The sequence below is a fragment of the Leptidea sinapis genome, chromosome 6 (assembly GCF_905404315.1).
Source record: "Leptidea sinapis chromosome 6, ilLepSina1.1, whole genome shotgun sequence".
NCBI classification, from domain to species: domain Eukaryota; kingdom Metazoa; phylum Arthropoda; class Insecta; order Lepidoptera; family Pieridae; genus Leptidea; species Leptidea sinapis.
In genome coordinates this window covers 10,348,635-10,368,601 of record NC_066270.1, presented here as the reverse complement: position 1 = coordinate 10,368,601, position 19,967 = coordinate 10,348,635, and positions in this window count along the sequence as shown.

Sequence of the window (19,967 nt, the reverse complement as noted above, 5' to 3'; positions counted from 1 at the left end):
AATCATTTCAATTACAATATAATATGTAAAGTGATGCAACAATTATATTTATGAATGTCAAAAAAATATTTTTTTTTCTTATTGAATCTACAGCTACTTCGTAAAGGGTTGAGCTAATGAGAAAAAGTAGCAAGAAACTCATTGCCACTCTTTTAAATCCAGATTTACATTTTAATTGTTTTACAAATCATTTCAATTAAAATATAATATGTAAAGTGATGCAACAAATATATTTATGAATGTCAAAAAAATATTTTTTTTTCTTATTGAATCTACAGCTACTTCGTAAAGGGTTGGGCTAATGAGAAAAAGTAGCAAGAAACTCATTGCCACTCTTTTAAATCCAGATTTACATTTTAATTGTTTTACAAATCAATTCAATTTCAATATAATATGTAAAATGATGCAACAATTATATTTATTTTATGTGACTTTTAATTCACTTAAAATAAAAACTTTTAAAGTATGATTTCGGTTTTTTCTTCATATTACGAGGATTAAACAGTTCCGAACATCAGTGGGTATTTCATTAATTAGGAGAGGAACTAGGTAAGCATTCGTGCGGTCGCCATATCTATTGAGCGCGCTCGGAGTGCATAAACGGCCCCGAGTGACGGCCTGCGTGCATACAGGATGTTGTACTTTAATCATTGAATTACTTGAATATACGCCATTAGGCAATGCTTACCTTAATAAGAAACTAAATTTATATATACCACTAGCTGACCCGACAGATGTTGTTCTGTATATATTAATAAAATAACGTTTTTTATGAATTTGTCAATAATATGTCATAACATCAAGAATTACTTCGTAAAATATGCACCCTGTTGTCGTAATGAAAAAGGTTTCACAGCAAAACTGTCAAACCGTGCGTCAATAAATTATCTCATGGAAATTATGTATGGACACATCAAAGGAAAAACAAAATTGTTGTTATTATTTAATTCCGAGCATTTTCCTATTTATTCACCTTTTAAACCTTCTCTGGACTTCGAGAAATAATTCAAGACCTAAATTTTCCAAATCGGTCCAGCCGTTCTCGAGTTTTAGCGAGACTAACGAACAGCAATTCATTTTTATATATATAGACTAGTGGACCCAACAGACGTTGTCCTGTACACACGTCTAAACGTCGATCCAGCCGTTAGCAGGAGTTCACTAACGTACACATGAGCAGGAGAATTATATTATATGGACAGAATTGAGAATCTAAACCAATTTCAAATTCACTGAAACAAACAAAAAAATCATCAAAATCGGTTCAGCCGTTTTGGAGGTAGTTCAATTGTGAATCCAAACCATTCTCGAATCCACCTGAAGACACACACCAATCTCAAATTCACTGGAACACACAAAAATATATCATCAAAATCGGTCCAGCCGTTTAGGAGGTAGTTCAGTGACATACACACGCACACAAGAAATATATATATAAAGATTGGTGTGAAAGTTAATTTAGTTTCCGTTATTCTTTATTATTTACTACTCCACAGCTGAATATCTAAGTGATCGGACAACCTGGGACTAGATTATGATTATTTATTATTAATTGCAATGACAGTACAATATTATATATTTTATTAAAAAGAGCGCATAAAAAAAATGCTGGCAGAGTTTCTTGCACCGCTTCTTCTCTATCAGAGCACCATTAGTTTCCGAAGTGGTAATAATATGTAGTATATTAGACTAGTTGTAGCCTAGCGTAGACCAATCCTTAATCTTAAGCATTATGTGTGTACAATGTCATTTTTGACAGGTTGTGAGGCAACAGTGGAAAGTAATGCGTGTGTTTTGAAGAACACATTACATAAATTGGTTTGATTTTGTTACTTAAGTCTACCAGACTATTATTCTCACCCATCCCAATTCTGAAAGTTGACAGTTAACATAGAATATATTTCGGTGGTCTCTGGTATGCACACTAAAGTGAGTATTAATGACGGATTTATACATGACGTGACATGACGCTTTCTCAAGTTAGATACTTAGGTCTGGGATTAAGAATTGGTCTCCGCTGCGATCCAACTAGATACCGCGCTATCTAAGAACAATAGCTGTTTTATTACGGCAACTATTAGATGCTTGTGTGCGTGGTATTTTGACACACAATGGTATCTTTCAAATTTTGTAACATACGCTTCGTGTTATTTTACATTGAAATAAATAAAATACAAAATACTTACTGTGGTAGATTAGATTTAGATCTTAGATTAAGGATTGGTCTCCGGCTCTATCTCTGGCTGCGCTCCAACTAGATACCGCACTACCTAAGAACAATAGCTTCTTTTATTACGGCAACTATTAGAAAAACTATTGTTCCTAGGTGCGCAAGAAACTCTCCCAGAATTTTTTTTGCGCTCTTTTCAATAAAAATATAATACTGTAATATAATAATCACAATCTAGTCCCAGGCTGTCCGATCATTTAGATATTCAGCAGTGGAGTAATAGGATTAACGACAGAGCCATTTTTTTATAAAACATTTAAATTTATTTATAGATAATGCCTGAACAGGCTGGGACTTTATTATAGAAATGTATACATTCACCCTTAAAGCTATTATGTATCTTATGAAGCCTGCCAGAATTAGTTACAAGTAATCCCTTATTTCTAGTGTTATATTTTTTTTTTATGGAATAAGAGGACAAACGAGCGTACGGGTCACCTGTTGTTAAGTGATCACCGCCGCCCACAATCTCTTGCAACACCAGAGGAATCACAAGAGCGTTGCCGGCCTTTAAGGAAGGTGCACGCGCTTTTTTTGAAGGTACCCATGTCGTATCGTCCCAGAAACACCGCACAAGGAAGCTCATTCCACAGCTTAATAGTACGTGGAAGAAAGCTCCTTGAAAACCGCACTGTGGAGGACCGCCACACATCCAGATGGTGAGGATGATATCCTAACTTGTGGCGAGTCGTGCGAAGGTGGAATTCGGCGGCAGAAATCAGGTTAAACAGCTCTTCGGAACACTCCCCGTGATAAATGCGGTAGAAGACACACAATGAAGCGACGTCTCTACGCAACGCCAAGTGATCCAGCCGTTCACAGAGCACTGGGAACCCGACAATTCGAGCTGCTCTGCGTTGCACGCGGTCAAATGGATCGAGCTGATACTGGGGTGCGCCAGACCAGAGATGACAGCAATACTCCATGTGTGGCCGGACCTGCGCTTTGTAGAGCGCTAGTATGTGGGCCGGCTTGAAGTATTGCCGTGCTCTATTAATGACGCCCAGTTTCTTTGAAGCCAATTTGGCTTTGCCTTCCAGATGACCACGAAATTGTATAATAAATTATATGCGTATCATATGCGTTATAACAGTGATACGTCTTACAATATAATAAATATATCAAAATGAACACGCCATTAACATCAACACGGCGGTTCAAAACGTAGGTATATTTATCTCCATAAGACTACAAAGAATGGAGCAAATTAGCTTCTATGATAACATAATCTGCGTAATTATTCCTTTGTTTCGTTCAAGATCTTTTCGCTTGGGATTTCCTTCAGATAACATTTCTTTTCACAATTCGGACACCGTCGGATTGGGCTAAAGTCAATTCTATACGTATGGTTGTATGGGAGTAATTTAATTTGGTGCTCCTGAAAGCCAACTAGATGTCAATAGAGGAACGAATCAATCTCAATTACTTGAGGTAACTTTCTGACTTGCGCCATTACATAAATGAAAGCGAGAATGCTTACCTGTTCATTAATTTATTGTCTGCCCGTTAATTTCTCTTTTCTTTTATTGTAACAGGCATAATGTTTAAATGTATTTATGTATGTTTATATGAATCTGTGTATGTTTTTGTTTATAAGTATATTATTGTCTTGTAACCCATAACACAGGCTATATATGCTTAACTTGGGGCAAGATAATTTGTGTAAGAAGTGTGTCAATATTATATTATATTATACATTATGTGGGTAAATAAATACCTATAGCGAGTGATAAATGTGATTTTTTGATAGGACGTGAGATATTTATTCGGTAAATTCAAATTTAATTTTTTTTTATTCAAAATAGGATGTGCTATCACTTATTGAAAGTCAAAAACTACCATCCATTCCAAAATTAATGCCTCAGACTTGAGAAGAACGGGCGCAACAAACTCAGCGGGCATTTTTGTTGCATGAAAGTCATTTATGTTATAGTAACCTTTACCACACAAACGTTTTTTAACAATTCTTTTGAATAAAGTAATACTTTTGTTTTGAACATTTTTTGGGATCCTGTTGTAAAAGCATATACATTAGGTAGATGATTGATATCAGCAGTGAAATAAAATTTAAGGTTTTTTATTATGATTTCTGATGTTTTCAATGATAAAATTTGATAGTTATTTATATATTAGGAAGCCAACGTCCATACAACCATCTTAATCTACGGACATATTTAAAAATTATTGTATAATGTTGTACACTCCACTTACAGGCTCACTCGACATGCTTACTAGGTATAATATACATTATTTGTTAAAGTAAAACTTTTTGCTTTGTAGTACTTAAAGCTAAAGACAATTTTGGAAATACCTATAACAAAAATAAAGCCACAAGCAAAAGGCTGATAAAAAAATAATAATTAGTTTCTTACTTAATAAACAAGAGAAACAAAAGAAAAAAAACAATCACTACGAACAATGACTAACCATCTTGCAGTACTTTCATAATTTTTTGACTTCTTTTTTGAAAAATGGGGTCTGCCCCCCGGCAGTACCGAAAAATATCTTTGCCAGCTCTTTTACGGCCGTTCCCAATTACTACCGTTTTCTGTCAGTAATTAGCTGTCAATAATATGAAGCTGTCCCAATATACCCGACAAGTCATTCTTTTCGCCTTATATTGGGACGCGTGAATTGCAATTTCCATACAACCTTCTATCGCTGGTTATCTATACGTCGTCCGATTGACAGACAGCGTGTACGGATTACCGAACCGAAATACCGATTACGAAAGATTACGTTACCGTCGATAAGTTTATTGGGACGGAAAAGTCAACGATAATTACGATTTTTATCTCAAGTAGGCGATAGACTGAATATTGGGAACGGCTGTAAACCGAATTGTTGAAGGTGACAACTATTATACACAAGGGTATGGATCTGCCTAGATTCGATCTAGCTAATCTAGGCCTGAACGTTGGTTTGTTAATAATATAATATATGTGCATTACACAATAATTTGTTAAATATCGTCCAGAGACGAATTAAATTAACAACAAAATACTTAAGAATAACCACTTGATGCATTATAATAATTATTATTTATTTACAGTGTGTGCGGATTGATACATCTACTGAAGAAGCAACAAGAAATTCAGATAAGCCGGAAGACATTCACTGCTGGACAAACGCCTCCATAAAGAGTGGGTTTTGCCATGATCGCTACACTTGGCAGGCTGGTTGGCGATCGCAGTTGATGGTGGTGCTCTCTTGAAAAGATGCACCTGCCCATCCTCCATAGGGTGGTGCTATTCTGGTGCGATACCACACGCATTTATTTAATTTCATGAAGTTAGTTTTTGTATATAGGAGGGGACAAACATGGGAAGAGACGAGGCGACCGTCTATGGAAATGGTCTAGAGATGTGTGTAATACTTATCATTAAGAAGTTTTAGTGGCCATTTGTCATCAATTAAATATATTTATAATAGTATTTAGACCTGTTTTAAATTATTCGAATCACCTAGAAATAGGTTCTCCGTTATCTGTTCAAATAAAAAATGGCTTAGTAACAACTGACATTTCAAGTTACAGACATAAAAAGTCTGATGATTATAAATCTAGTTTGAGTTTTTTTTTATGAAAATAAGGGACGAGACGAGCAGGACCTTCAGCTGATGGTAATTCACACGCCCTGCACATTATAATGCAGTGCCACTCAGGATTCCTGAAAAACCCCAACCTTGTCGCACGCCACCTTGAGACATGCTACGGCGCGCTTTAGACCGAAACACAGTTTACACATTACTGCTTCACGGCCGAAATAGGCGCCGTTGTGGTACCCATAATCTAGCCGGCTTCCTATGCAAAGCAGCCTCCCACTGGTATCAGTTAAAATAACTATCGTTAAATTATATTTTCCGCAGTTTATTATTTGTTGGATCGCAAATATGAAATCACAAGTAGATCTATTTAAAAGAAATAAACGTCCATTAGTGTAAATCTAAGCCGATTGCCACAAGTAGCTGCTCGTACATTTCGCCGGCTATTCTCGTCTACGCTCCGTCGTGTCTTCAGACATTTCGCGATGTCTGCTTCGGTGTTCTTATTTTTGTTCCAACTTATTGCCGCAATAAGCCGTTTATTGAGTATTTGCGACAAGGCGTCGTAGTTTTTCTTTTTAAATAATAACCAGAAATGATACAGCAATTTTAAAAGAAATATTTTTAATAATGTATTTATATCTTTTTGGATATCTGTCACTATTTTATCAAATATTTTAAAAAAGACATACCTAATGTATGTATTAGATATCTGTCACTCGTCATACCTATGCATGTCATACATTAGTTTATATATATACTAGCAGGTCCCGCCCGCTCCACTGGGCGTATTTTAAATGGAAATAAATTAAAAAAAAAAATAAGTAGCCATAAACCATCTAGTCGCTTCGAATGGTGGTCATTTCATGTCGATACAATCAGTGGTTTAGGCGTGATTGAGCGTCAAACAAAGACAATTTTCAGTAACAAATAAAAAGATTTTTAGTAACTATAGGCATTTTGATTTTGCATGATCATTTAAAAGGTTTTAATTTTTTTCTATTTTTAAATTTCTACACAGTATAAGTGTGTGAAAAGTTGAAATAAAAAATATTTATTTATATCGTCTTTTTTTAAAAGTCATATATATGTAGAGCTCTAATATGTTAATATACGAAACACTATATAATTTTGTATGTATTACATTTTACAAAGTAAATTAAAATGAGTTGTGTTAATAAAACATGTCGGTACTTTTACAAATAATACAATGCAACACTGCAGATACAAATAGAAATTAATAAAACTCGCAATATGAAAAACATGTTAAACAGAGCAGATATAAAATCAAAGTGAAAGAATTGTAACGTTTTTCTAAAAGCGAATGTGGACTGTATCGTTTTAATGAACTCTGTAAAGTTACTCGTGTGGAATGTAGAGCATATTCAAAACTCCGGACAACAGGGTAACATACGATAAACAGCAGTAACTCGGAAAACAATTTGAAACGAAACTTCGAGAAATTAACATCCAATGTTGGACGGCGAATAGAAAATAATCATAGCGTAAATTATGACCCTTGGCCGTACTAAACTTGTAATCTTGATCGAAATCCGAAGGTCTTTCCCGGCTCCGACACTACAGAGCTTAATGGCTTGGAACACATTGCCAATTTGCACTTACGCCTTGAATCAGAAATATATAAACATATTACACTGGCCTTCAAAAGTAAGTATCACACTTTTAAAATTGGGATAACGTTTTAAGTTCACAAGATATACTTTCGAAATAAAAAGGACTCCAAAGAGAATTTAATTTTGTACATAAAAACTTTATAGTCGGTAACCTTCTTTTAAGAATTGGCTGAAAAAAAAAAATTTAAAACAAAACCATTCCTTTTTCAAAGTGGACGTTTCCGAATTACAATTTTACCATTCACATTTTTCTTTCTGTTTTAAATTTTTTTCAAGAACGATGGGTCTTGTTTTAAAAATTTATGCAAAAAAGCACATAATATTTATTTATCATGCCTCTTTCAGTTGAAGAATGTGCTAGGATCATGGCTTTTCTGGAACTAGGCATCAGTATGCGTCGCACTGCAAGAATGGTGGGTGTGACGGTATGAACGGTCCAGAAGGTACGAAGAGACTGGACACCATCTGAGGAGATCTTGTAATGGCAATAACAAGGCAATACCAGTTATTAAAAATTAAATAACACGTAATACATTTTAGTTGAATTTTTTTACACTAAACTAAAAATGTCTATTTTCATTGTTTTATATTTTTTAAGTTAAAAATGTTACTAATGTATAATTTTAGTTTCTAAGAATTAAAGCCTGTAAAATTTGCAACAAAACGTTTTTAATCTTAAATCTCTACCTTCTATAGTTAAGAAAAAAATTAATTTGAAAAGTGTGATACTTACTTTTGCAGGCCAGTGTATATAAACATATTATATTAAGGTAGTCTTGGAACTAGAGACTTACTTTGTAGTTGCAAAATGTCGTTGATGACAATTATTTGTCTATGATAATTGCTACGCGGCTTGTCAAACTTCAAGGCGTTGATAATTTCGACAGCTCCGTGAACAATACTCGGAGCTCAGCGAAAAAGTGTTTACTAAAATTTGAATGATATGAAAGATGGAAGAGAATCATTTTGAAAATAGAACAGACCCGGGGGTATATAAGCCGTACTAAGCTTGTCCAAATGATTTGAGTTTTCTTTAGGGTTTATTCCGCCAATATTTGTCTTTAAACAATTTGACACGTGTTTCGCCTCTACACGAGGACATGTTGAGTCGCCAAAATCTCGTAAAAAAGAGATTGCCATATTACTTACGTATCTGAGGTATTCAGTAATTCCGCATAAATTTATTAATTACATTGCATGCAACAGTATTTTTGTATTTGTGTACAATATTTTAGTGCGTTTAATCTATAGTAGACCTAATGCTAATGCCCAATGCGCGGTTTGTAGGCAGACCGCACTCACAGTCCACCGCAAGCCACTCTAATTCTACTGAAAACAAACAATTATCCCGAACCATTTCATTTGTGGCTGTGTTTCGTTTTATTGCGAATGGATTTTGGCAAATTCTTGCTGTACGTAAGCGCTTACTATGCTATTGTTTGCTGCTTATTGTACACTGTAATGGTTAGTATAATAGTTTCGATATGGTATATGCTATCGTTAATTTATGTCGATATTTCTCTCGCTGGTAAAAGCTGGTGGTCTCGCAGATTTAAAAGTGATTAAAATTGAAATGATTTGTAAATCGATGGAAATGTAAATCTTGATATAAACGAGTGGCAAAGAGTTTCTTGCTATTTCTTCTCATTAGCTCAACCCTTTACGAAGTCGCGGTAGATTAAGTAGAAAAATAATTTTTTAACATTCATAAGTGTCAATTACGTGACCTACATGAATAAAGTGATTTTGATTTGATTTGATTTGATTGACAACTAATTTGTATGATAAGAATGACGGGACGAGCAAGACAAATATTTATCTATCGGTATGGGATACGCCTTCGCCATTATATCCTACAGTTTGGCTCAGGAATCTTAAAGACCCAACATTTTGAGCAGGCTAGCGAAATTCTCTAAGAAAAAAGCGATTCACTCGATTGCATGAAACGTGAAGTCATTGAAAAATATAACCAACACGCCACAAGTGACCATATCTTGTGAATGCTCTCATTTTCTATACATTAATAACGGCGTAACCGCGCCTACACCTGCGAAGGCGGTTTGTGTGCGTCTGTGCCGATGTGTAGCTTCTCAAATAAAAAAAAAATCAAATTCCAAATTTCTGTATTTGATAGTAAAAATATATTTACAAAATTACTTATAATCACTTATTAAAGCAATTTACAATTAAGCCTTATATATGTAGGTATCAGAAAACTTATTTCTACAACCCTATCTACGTGTTGAGGGATAAAACTTTATTATGCTTAAAAAACTAATACATATGGTTTGTGGGGGAAAATCCAGGAAACTGGGAAAACTATTACTATTTGCTATCACTTAACCTAACTTAAGATTAATGACTAGAACTTAACAACTTAAAACTTAGGTAAATAAATACATAGGTATGTATACATAGATATATAATATATAAATATAAGAGGGGGGGGGATCTCGGAAAAGGAATGGAGGGAGAGGAAATAGGAGGCTAGCTTCTCAAATGAAGCGCGCAGGGGCTTATATAGATTCACCGATGCCACTACTGCTCGTCATAGGCCGCCTAGCGAAACTCTTTAAGAAAATTTTTTATTATCTTGTAAAAAATCGGAGATAGCCGAAATCCACTACGTTTTAAGTAACTGTCCAAAACTTCAAACTTATGTCAAATGACTGCACGTTTCATACTAAACCAAATTTCAATTTTCACTTAGGCAGTCCCGACTCTTATTACGTAGTATTTACATACTCTTTGCTAACCAGTCACATTACTATGCACATTGCACACACCACTGACAGAGCTGAAATGTAAAAGGACACGAAAGAGCGAGCTGTCCTATTGTAAAGCTCCAAAAATAGTTTGCAATTTTTGGACAGCGTTTCGCATATCCATTATTTGCACGAAGCACAGGAGACTGAAATCATAAAACATTCAATTTACCTTTGTACAACGGTTGGTCGGTACAATTATTGTCGCAACTGTCTACCCTTGCTCACAGCGGACTGCAGCCTAGCGAAACTCCTTAAGAAAAAAGCAATTCACTCGATTATATGAAAAGTGCAGTCATTGACAGATTGACAGATGACGGCTATAACCTTGTAAAAAACGGAGATAGCCGAAATCCACTACGTTTTAAGCAACTGTTTGCTTTAAAATTTTGCCGGATTGAACTTCGTGGCCAATCGCGATTTTGTAATGACTATTAATTCATAGTTATGTAAACGTTTCATAGTAAACTAATTTTCAATTTTTACTTAGGTCCTCTTATTACGTAGTACTTACATCCTCTTTTATTCTGAGCTGCAATACGATTTCACCTATCACGATGACACAAAGAATGTCTTCTCAGTCCTGAGGCGAAGCTGACACTGTTTAGAGCATATTGTCAAGGCTTCTACACGTGTCAGCTTTGGGTCAACTGCACGAAGCAGCATCAGAATGCAGTAAAATAATGCATACCGCATTCTGATGAGACTGCCCAAATATTGCAATGCGTCGGGCATGTTTTCCGACGCCAGAGTCCCCGATTATTTCGCAGTGATAAGATCACGAGTTGCTGCTTTTTGGTCTCGCATTCGCGAATCCGAAAACGAAATTCTCAGTGTATGCTCTGAGCACCCAGATAATCCTATACTCCAATACTGGCTTTCGGTGCATACTTACATTAACCGGCAATAGTTTATCAGTACATTAATTTAAAAAAAAGCCCGCCGAGTTTGTTGCGCCCATTCTTCTCAGGTCTGAGGCATTCATTTTGGAATGGGTGGTAGTTTTTGACTTTCATTAAGTGATGTCACATCCGAATAAAAATATTTGAATTACTTTTTGTACGAACCCCCCTTTGGGGCAATTTTAGTTTTAAGTTATTTTATTAAGTACTGCCATGTATAAAATTTTATTGTTAAGCACATCTTATTGTATTTTATTCAATTTACTGTAATGGGTGTAAAATGCCTGAAATAAATGACATATTATTATTATTAGTAGCCCAGAAATTTCACAAGCAGCGATGTAGGAGAAACAGATGCAGCTGTGGTTCCGATCTAGGCGGCATCCGCGGCAAGGGCACGCAGGTGGAGGTTAAAGTGATCACCAGACCACACGTCACAATAATAAATTTCACGCGATTAATAATTGATGTCTAGAATTCCGCAACCACGCCCTTCACAGGAAACTACTTGCTTTGCACATTTCTTGAATCCCTTGCCAGTTGCTGTACTCGAACTAATACGATTTACTACGAATACCAAAGGCTCCTTTGCACAGGATGCCGGCTAGATTATCTTAGAATCTACTAATAATATCTAATAATTGACTTGATGACAAGATTTTATGACGATACATCACTCAAACGGTTAGCTCAGTTGGTTAGAGCACTGGCACGGAACGCCATAGGTCGTAGGTTCGAGTCCCGCATCGTTTAAAAAAAATTGTTTTTCAAATTTTATTTATGTATTAATCCTAGAAGTGAGATTTATCACTTTAAAATATTACAAATTGTTTAGATGTTTACAAGATCCTACTTATCATTGGGAAAAGCCTACTCTTAAATTTATACTACAGGTGTCTTTAAATATTAATTAATCTAATTATTATTTTAACTGACATTAAATATTAATTTAATTTTTAAATAAACTTTTAGTCAAGAGCGAACGTATCCCAGAAATTGAATCGAGCAGAAAAAAAGGAAATATGAGCTTTTAACGATTTTTTAAGAATATTGTGAAGTTAGTAATACTGAGAGTGAAAAGGTATAAAATTCAAAGATCCCATTAACATAAAACGTTTCTCGGGTAAATTTAACCTGATTGTTACTAAATGTTAATGTTACTCATTCCAAATTAAATGCAAATCGGTGACCCTTTTTGCAAAATACACATGATGTACCTTTTATATAAGGACTCTGCTATTGAATTCAAAGGGCCAATACTCAGAGTCAAAGCTACAAAAAGGCTAAAAAGTAATTAGGAAAGGGATAATAAAACTGTTTTTTTAACAGTAAATTTAAGACTTACTTACTTTTGTATTCATCAAATCTTTAACGGTTCATCTCTACCCAAGAAAATATCTTCCTTTTAAGAGTTTGTATTAATTAGGTTTCCCACAAACTATTTTAACATTGCCGCGTATTCCAAGCCATGTCTATCGCTAAAACGCTATTCTCTACTCAAAAAAAGTCACAATATAATTCCAATAGGCTAAAACTAAGCACTTTTGAATCGTCATTACATATATGAAATTTTAATTACTGAATGGACCATACCATGTTTCGAAAAAGTTCGTGAGAAGAATCACTATATAAGAAACTCAACAGCCACTCTTTCAAAATATTCCTATTTTTGGTCTTTGTCAGGTTTTTATAAATTAGTAGCTGACCCAGCAAACGTTGTATTGCCGATATTAAAATCGCGATACAAAAGTCACTGTTGATCGTAGATGGGTGAAAATTTGAAATTGTGTGTATTTTTTAATGCTGACTCATAATCAAACAGATTTTTAAAAAAATATCAAAAAATAAAAAACGTGTAGACCACCCTTTACATTTAGGGGGATGAAAAATAGATGTTGTCCGATTCTCAGACCTACCCAATATGTATTCAAAATTTTATGAGAATCGGTCAAGCCGTTTCGGAGGAGTTCAAAGTTTAACACCATGACACGAGAATTTTATATATTAGATGTATCAAAATCATTAAAAAACACTCCGTCTTTTAGGGGTAGCAGCAAAAAATTCAATTTTATTTGACAATAAAGCTTTCGATGGATTCTGCGTGAGACTATATTTTGAGAGAGTAACTCTTCCGCTGAGTTCGGTCATAGTTATATTACATAGATTAAGGAGTGATCTCCGCTGCGCTACAACTAGATACCGCAGGCGTAATTGCAAAGTACGGCAACTAATACTACGCCCAAGTGAGCGTACTCGAGCCAGTCTCTAGACAGAGCCACATATTCTTTTAAACCTTGCTAATAATTAAAACTAAAAAGCCAGATTGCGTAATGCCAGTAAAACTTTGCAAAAATAATACTTCAAGAAATAAGAAAGACACTCACATATGATCAGTAGGTATTTAATATTTTATTAGTTTAAATCATGGACGAGTAAAAAAAGAAGGACTCCGCGCCGTGATATTAGCAAGTGAAGCACTGCCGCAATTTTTTCTCCCTTAAATAATCATATATGGCCACAAATACTTATATAGTATCGTTTTGACACTTTTTCGCAAGGCACGACGGCATTTTTAAAATATTTTATTGAGACACAAACTGATCTGTCACAGACGATAACAATTCTCAAAATGGCCGCCTATCGGCCTGTAGTAGTGTAAGTGGGTGCGTGGGGCTATGTATTTACACGTTAATCGGCTTGTTTTGGTGCTACACTCTTAGTAAGGTGACACGGAGTCCTTATTTTTTTACTAGTCCGCGATTTCTATGTTGAATAACACGAAGCGTATGTTACAAAATTTGAAAGATGCCAATGAGTGTCAAGATGCCACGTACACAAGCATCTAATAGTTGCTGTAATAAAAAAAAACTATTATTCTTAGATAGCGCTGTATCTAGTTGGAACGCAGCGGAGACTAATCCTTACCGTAAGAAAAATTACTTGTTCATAATGAGAAATAAAGGTGTCCATGATTTTATAAAAGCTGAAACAAAAGTTGTAAACTATGAATTTCTATTTAACAGACCAAATAACAAATATTTATCGATCTAAAGCGGAATTAATTCATACTATTAGTTATCATTTTTAAGTCTTCGCCTAAAAGAATTTTGCTGTAGGCGCGAGCCTTTTCACATTGTTCCCAATAGGAAAATCTTATGATCAGCATTTTTGCGGCCTTATAAAGAAAGTTACAGCTATGTTCTAAATTAAAAGGGCTTATAGATTACACCTCTCTTAAAACTTAAAAGTTTTCTGAAGAATTGAACAATCGTTTTAGAATAAAACTTGAAATAATATGAAAATGGTAACTATTAGGTGTTAAAGTATGAAATTCCCGATTTGTACTGAAAAAAATTAATTAGTTTTTAATTTAACATATTTATTTAATCAAAATAATAATCATTATTACTTAATAATTACAATAAGTAAGCTGTTTTTAATATTAAGTTTTATTTTGTTTAGGGCTTGGTACCGACTTCAAACCTTTTAATATGTAGCACATACGAATAATAGTATTTTAATAAAATTAAAGTTAAAGGTTTGCGATGTGTATTAAGTTATTTTATACTTTTTACTTTTTGGTGTCAGTCAATAATAACAATATATATATAATCAACCTGAATGAAAACTCCTAAAAAACCGTACTCAAACTACAATTAAATCATCCACGGAAACATAAATTTTTAACAAAATGTCCATAAAATGAAAACTACTGGGCCAAACTACGTAAAAATTTTATGGGACCAAATGGCATATATTCCGCATCGAACCAAATAAGAATTACGTGAATCGGATCATATATCTCCGGATAATCGGTGTACACACATAAAAAAAATATGATCAAATTGAGAACCTCATCCTTTTTGAATTAGGTTAAAAGTACTGTAACTTACAAAATTTCTAATCAATATTTGAACTGATTTCTGAGACTTACGACTTCAAACTGAAATAGATAACAATATTACTATTAAAATACAGAAACGATAAAGATAGTTTGCAATAGACAATAACAATTATTTTAGTCAAAGGAACAATTATATTAATTAATTATTTCTTAAGATCAATAAATGGGTAGACGAGTGAAACTGTAGATAAACATATCGCAAAATCGGGTTAGATGTTTGAAATAACGGAATGTTCAACAGCTTTCGACAATCTTAAGGGAGTCCCTGAAGGATAGCGGTTATGTTTACACAGCCAGTGTTGCTAACGAGCCGAGCTCAAACAATCAAGAGTCAAGCAGAGATGGATGGGGACCGTCAGTTTGCCACCCACGAGAACCCCTCTTTAATTAAAAGACTGCAGTCAACCGTAATTCGTAATATTGGAACGTTTGTCTCCGAGACACTCGACACGTCAACATCACTCGAAATAGTAATTATAATGAGATCTGATCGAATTACTCTGAAATTATGCCGGGAAACTCTGGGATCAATTTTATACAAAAACATTACGCTACACGAATAAAATTTGAAAACAAAATTCATGAACGATGTGGGACTCGAACCCGCGATCTCTCGCGTACCGTGCGAGTGCTCTTTCCACTGAGTCAACCGTTCGAGTGACGTATCGTTGATAAATCTTGTTTTTCTTGTTCAGCTCTCAGGTTGTGGCTTCACCTACAGGATCTACTTTAGTTGATAATCTAGTTTTGGTAACCACTAATTTTAAGAGAGTTTAACATTCAATTTGGACAAAAATATATTATTTTCTGTTTACCAATATTATTTAAAACAACATAGTCTTGTCATTATTAATCATGTAATGATAGGGGATTATCATTTACCATCAAATGAGACCCTTGCTCCTCCGTAGACGATTGATATAAAAAAGATGATGCTATATATATGTTACCAGTAAAACTCGATATAAGGACAAACTAGATTTTCCTAGACCAAATCAATTCATCCTTTCGGCGATAGGATAAACCGGTACAGACTAGATTAAACTAATTTCTCCGATTGCCCTTTGGACAAACCCGTTCAGCCTAGGCTGTACTAGTTAAGACTAATATGAATAACTACACTTCAGGATGTACTGGCTTAGCCTTGCCTATACTAATTCTACCTACTGCACTTTTGATTATCTATTTAGGCTATCGATCAAGAATGAACTGATTTAGCCTAGGAAAAACTAGTTTATCCTAAATTCGGATCTGGACCGTAACATATGCATTAATATTGCTATGATCAAAAGATTTTATTTATGACGGTTGATACTCAAATGTCGCTTCAATTTGATAGTCCTATAAAAATTCTACATAAATATTATTTTGGACTTCTTGGCCTGACTTTGCCTGCGATAATATTGGCGTAATATTTCAACTAACGTAACATTATTGTTTATTTACCAATTGAAAGAAAAAAAAACTCTTCATGTTACGGGAGCTTGCCAACATATATCTGTGGAAACAAGATTCAAATATAATGGCAATATTAATATATCAACAATTTGTCATGTTTTTAATGTCATAACTCTCACTTCTGGGATTAATACACAAATAAAATTTGAAAACAAAATTTATGAACGATGCAGGACTCGAACCCGCGACCTTTCGCGTCCCGTGCGAGTGCTCTTTCCACTGAGCTAACTGTTCGAGTGTTATGACTAAGACTTATCTCTCTCTGACTTGACTCTCTCCAAGAGCGATATCTTCAGTAATAATAATTTCCTAATATGCAAATATTGGGGTTGAGCAGGTATCAACTGTATAGTAGATCTTGTAGATTTTATGACGATACTTCACTCGAATGATTAGCTCAGTTGCAGGAGCACTCGCACGGAACGCGAGAGGTCGTGGGTTTGAGTCGAGCATCGTTCATAAATTTTTATTTTCAGGTAATAATATATTCAAAACAGCACATAAAATTTGGTAGAATTTATTTCCAAATAAGATCCTAGTGATTTAACTGACTCAAAAAAATAATTTTAATAAAGTTATTGTAAAATGCATAAATTAAACACGAAAATTCCCGTTATTTCTATTCCTACAAATGACATTAAAAAAACTTAAATTATTTTTATAAGACCCACTTACCGGCGAAATGAACTTGTAGCCTTAGTTCTGAAACAAACAATATTTTTATTAGTATCAGCATAAAATTAGATTACAACACTATACTCTAAAAGTATTCCTATAAAATAAGCAATATACTTATCATGTCGTAAAAGAGAGTAGGTAACAGTTTATTGACCCTTAAGGCGAGTTATCGTAACATTTGCATAAGGCTCTATACACATGCACGACTTGCCTCGTACGACTTTACGAGCTCTATACGAGCGCAATTTTATTTGTTCTTTGTTGGAAGTAATGACTGATATATTATATTGAAATTATCAATTTTAATGGATGTTACAAATTCAATAAATAATTTATTTATAAATTGTTAGGTACCTACATTTTCTTTCTGCCCTTTTCAGCCCTTCAAATAACAATATGTATGCAAGCTTTTTTGATAATTAGTTGAATATTAATGGCATGAAAAGGTAAGAAATAAACTCATTTTCGCGTTTACAATTACTATTTTTACATAAAATTCAGGACTGTACTTTACAAACTATAATATACGTAAACATCAGATGGATCATTTCGTTGTGTGTCACTCATTATATAAAAAAAAGTGTGTCTGTACTTATGTATGCACGCAAGATGTTATATTTCTTTTGCATAACGAAGCAAAAATCCTTAAATTTATTTATTCCTCTACGTTTGTAGAAAGAACAATACATTTAAATCGTGCAAAGATGGCTTTGACAATAATTTATTAAATAACGAATACGGCTGTATGGGCTTCCACACTTTGCCTGTCCTAATAATGGACGAAGAAACCAAAAAAGATAACTGTCGCAAACGTCAGAAAATTTTAGGAACCAACTTCACCCTGTTACTTTTGTATTACAGTGATGCGAGCCCATCTTAAATTTCACTCTCATATTTTTTTCATAACGCACCTAAAGAAGTATAACTTCAATAACTTTAATACAAACTGTACTAAATTCCCACGTTTCACATTTTTTGAGTTCGAAATAAAAATAGTCGAATTCTTGAGGGCGATTTTCTCCACACTCGGAATTCTTGTTTTTTTCAATTTGGAATATCGTATCGGGAAACGTATGTAGTGCGGCTGCACTTAATCCTTGCTGTAATTTGGTTGTCCAAATATGTTGACATTCATTTATAGCATTTTATATGTATCAATTATAATACCTATGTACTAATTTTGACCATAGCCATGAACTATCGCTTACAAACTAGTAATCGAATTGTAATTTCAATTTGCGTGAGGCAATGATGCCGTATTGGTTAAGTAAAAGATTTCCTCTGTAATCAAGTGAAAAACATCTAAAAATAATTGGTAAAAATGATTTTTTTATTTTATTTTACAACTTATACATGTTGAAATTTATTTAATTCTCGTCCATTGGTTGTGTTGCGTGCCAATAAATGCATAGGCTTGGACAGGACACAACTGAGAGCCCTCACGGGGTTCCTATCCGGCCATTGCAAGCTGAATCGGCACCTAGCCAGAATGGGTCTCAGTGAATCAAACCTGTGCAGATTCTACTGCGAAGCCGCTGAAGACCCCATGCACATTCTTCTGGAATGCGAAGCCATTAAAAACAAGAAAACTAAGTACATTAAATTTACCGTACCAAATGTCAAAAATGTAAATGCAAATGTTTTGTTAAACGGAGAGGTGATTGAACCGGTGAAATCTGCTATATTTCTTGGCATAACTCTAGATTCCAAATTACCATGGGGCCCCCATATTGAAGGATTGGCGAGCAGACTTAGTTCTGCAGCATACGCGGTTAACACCAGGAACAGACATAAACTGATGATGCCTACTACTCGGCTAAGTCGAGTAAATAAGTATTTTGTTGGGCGATGTATATGCTTTTACAACAAGATCCCAGAAAATGTTCAAAACAAAAGTATTACGTTATTCAAAAGAATTGTTAAAAAACGTTTGTGTGGTAAAGGTTACTTTGAATAAATGACTTTCTTAATGATATCACAGATTGGGAATGGAGCGACCGCCCTCAGGCTATTAAATAATAAGTTTAATTGTACAATGTTACTTTGTAAATGTTACTTTAATTGTAAAACTTATTTTTGATGAAAAAAAAAGCCCGCTGAGTTTGTTGCGCCCATTCTACTCAGGCCTGAGGCATTCATTATGGAATGGGTGGTAGTTTTTTTGACTTTCAATAAGTGATTTCACATCCTATTTTGAATAAAAATATTTGAATTTGAATTGCCAGAATCAGGCTGGGGTGTCTTTAAGATACCTTCACTTAAAGCAGAGGACGTGCCCTGCCTGGACCCTCTATAGGATATAATTTAAATCTCGGCACAGTAACACGTATCCTAGTTAGTAACATCGATTCTCCTCCTTAACTTTTGAGTTGAGGGTAGGCGCGCTAGCGCAAGAAGGGGGCACAATAGATCCTTGGATTTAAGTGTATTGGAATCCCCAAATCATAATAATAATAATAATTGGTTGTGTTTCCATAGACATATGAGTTACAAGAGGCTTATCGTAGCTGAAGGATGATACAATTATGTACATGAGATAGCAATAGTCTGTGACGTGTGTTATGTTTTCATGTTTTCGTTCTAAACTATTTGTACAAGAACGATCCATATTTTGATACCTAATAACTAAATTCACACCATATCACTGAAGTCAAGCGAAGCAGTAATGTGTAAGCATTACAGTGTTCCGGTCAGAATGGCGCCGTAGCTAGTAGAATTACTGGGCAAATGAGACTTAACATTTTATGTCTCAAGGTGACGAGCACAATTGTAGTACCGCTCAGAACTTTTGCGCTTTTCAAGAATCCTGAACGGCACTGCATTGTAATGGGCAGAGCATATTAATTACCATCA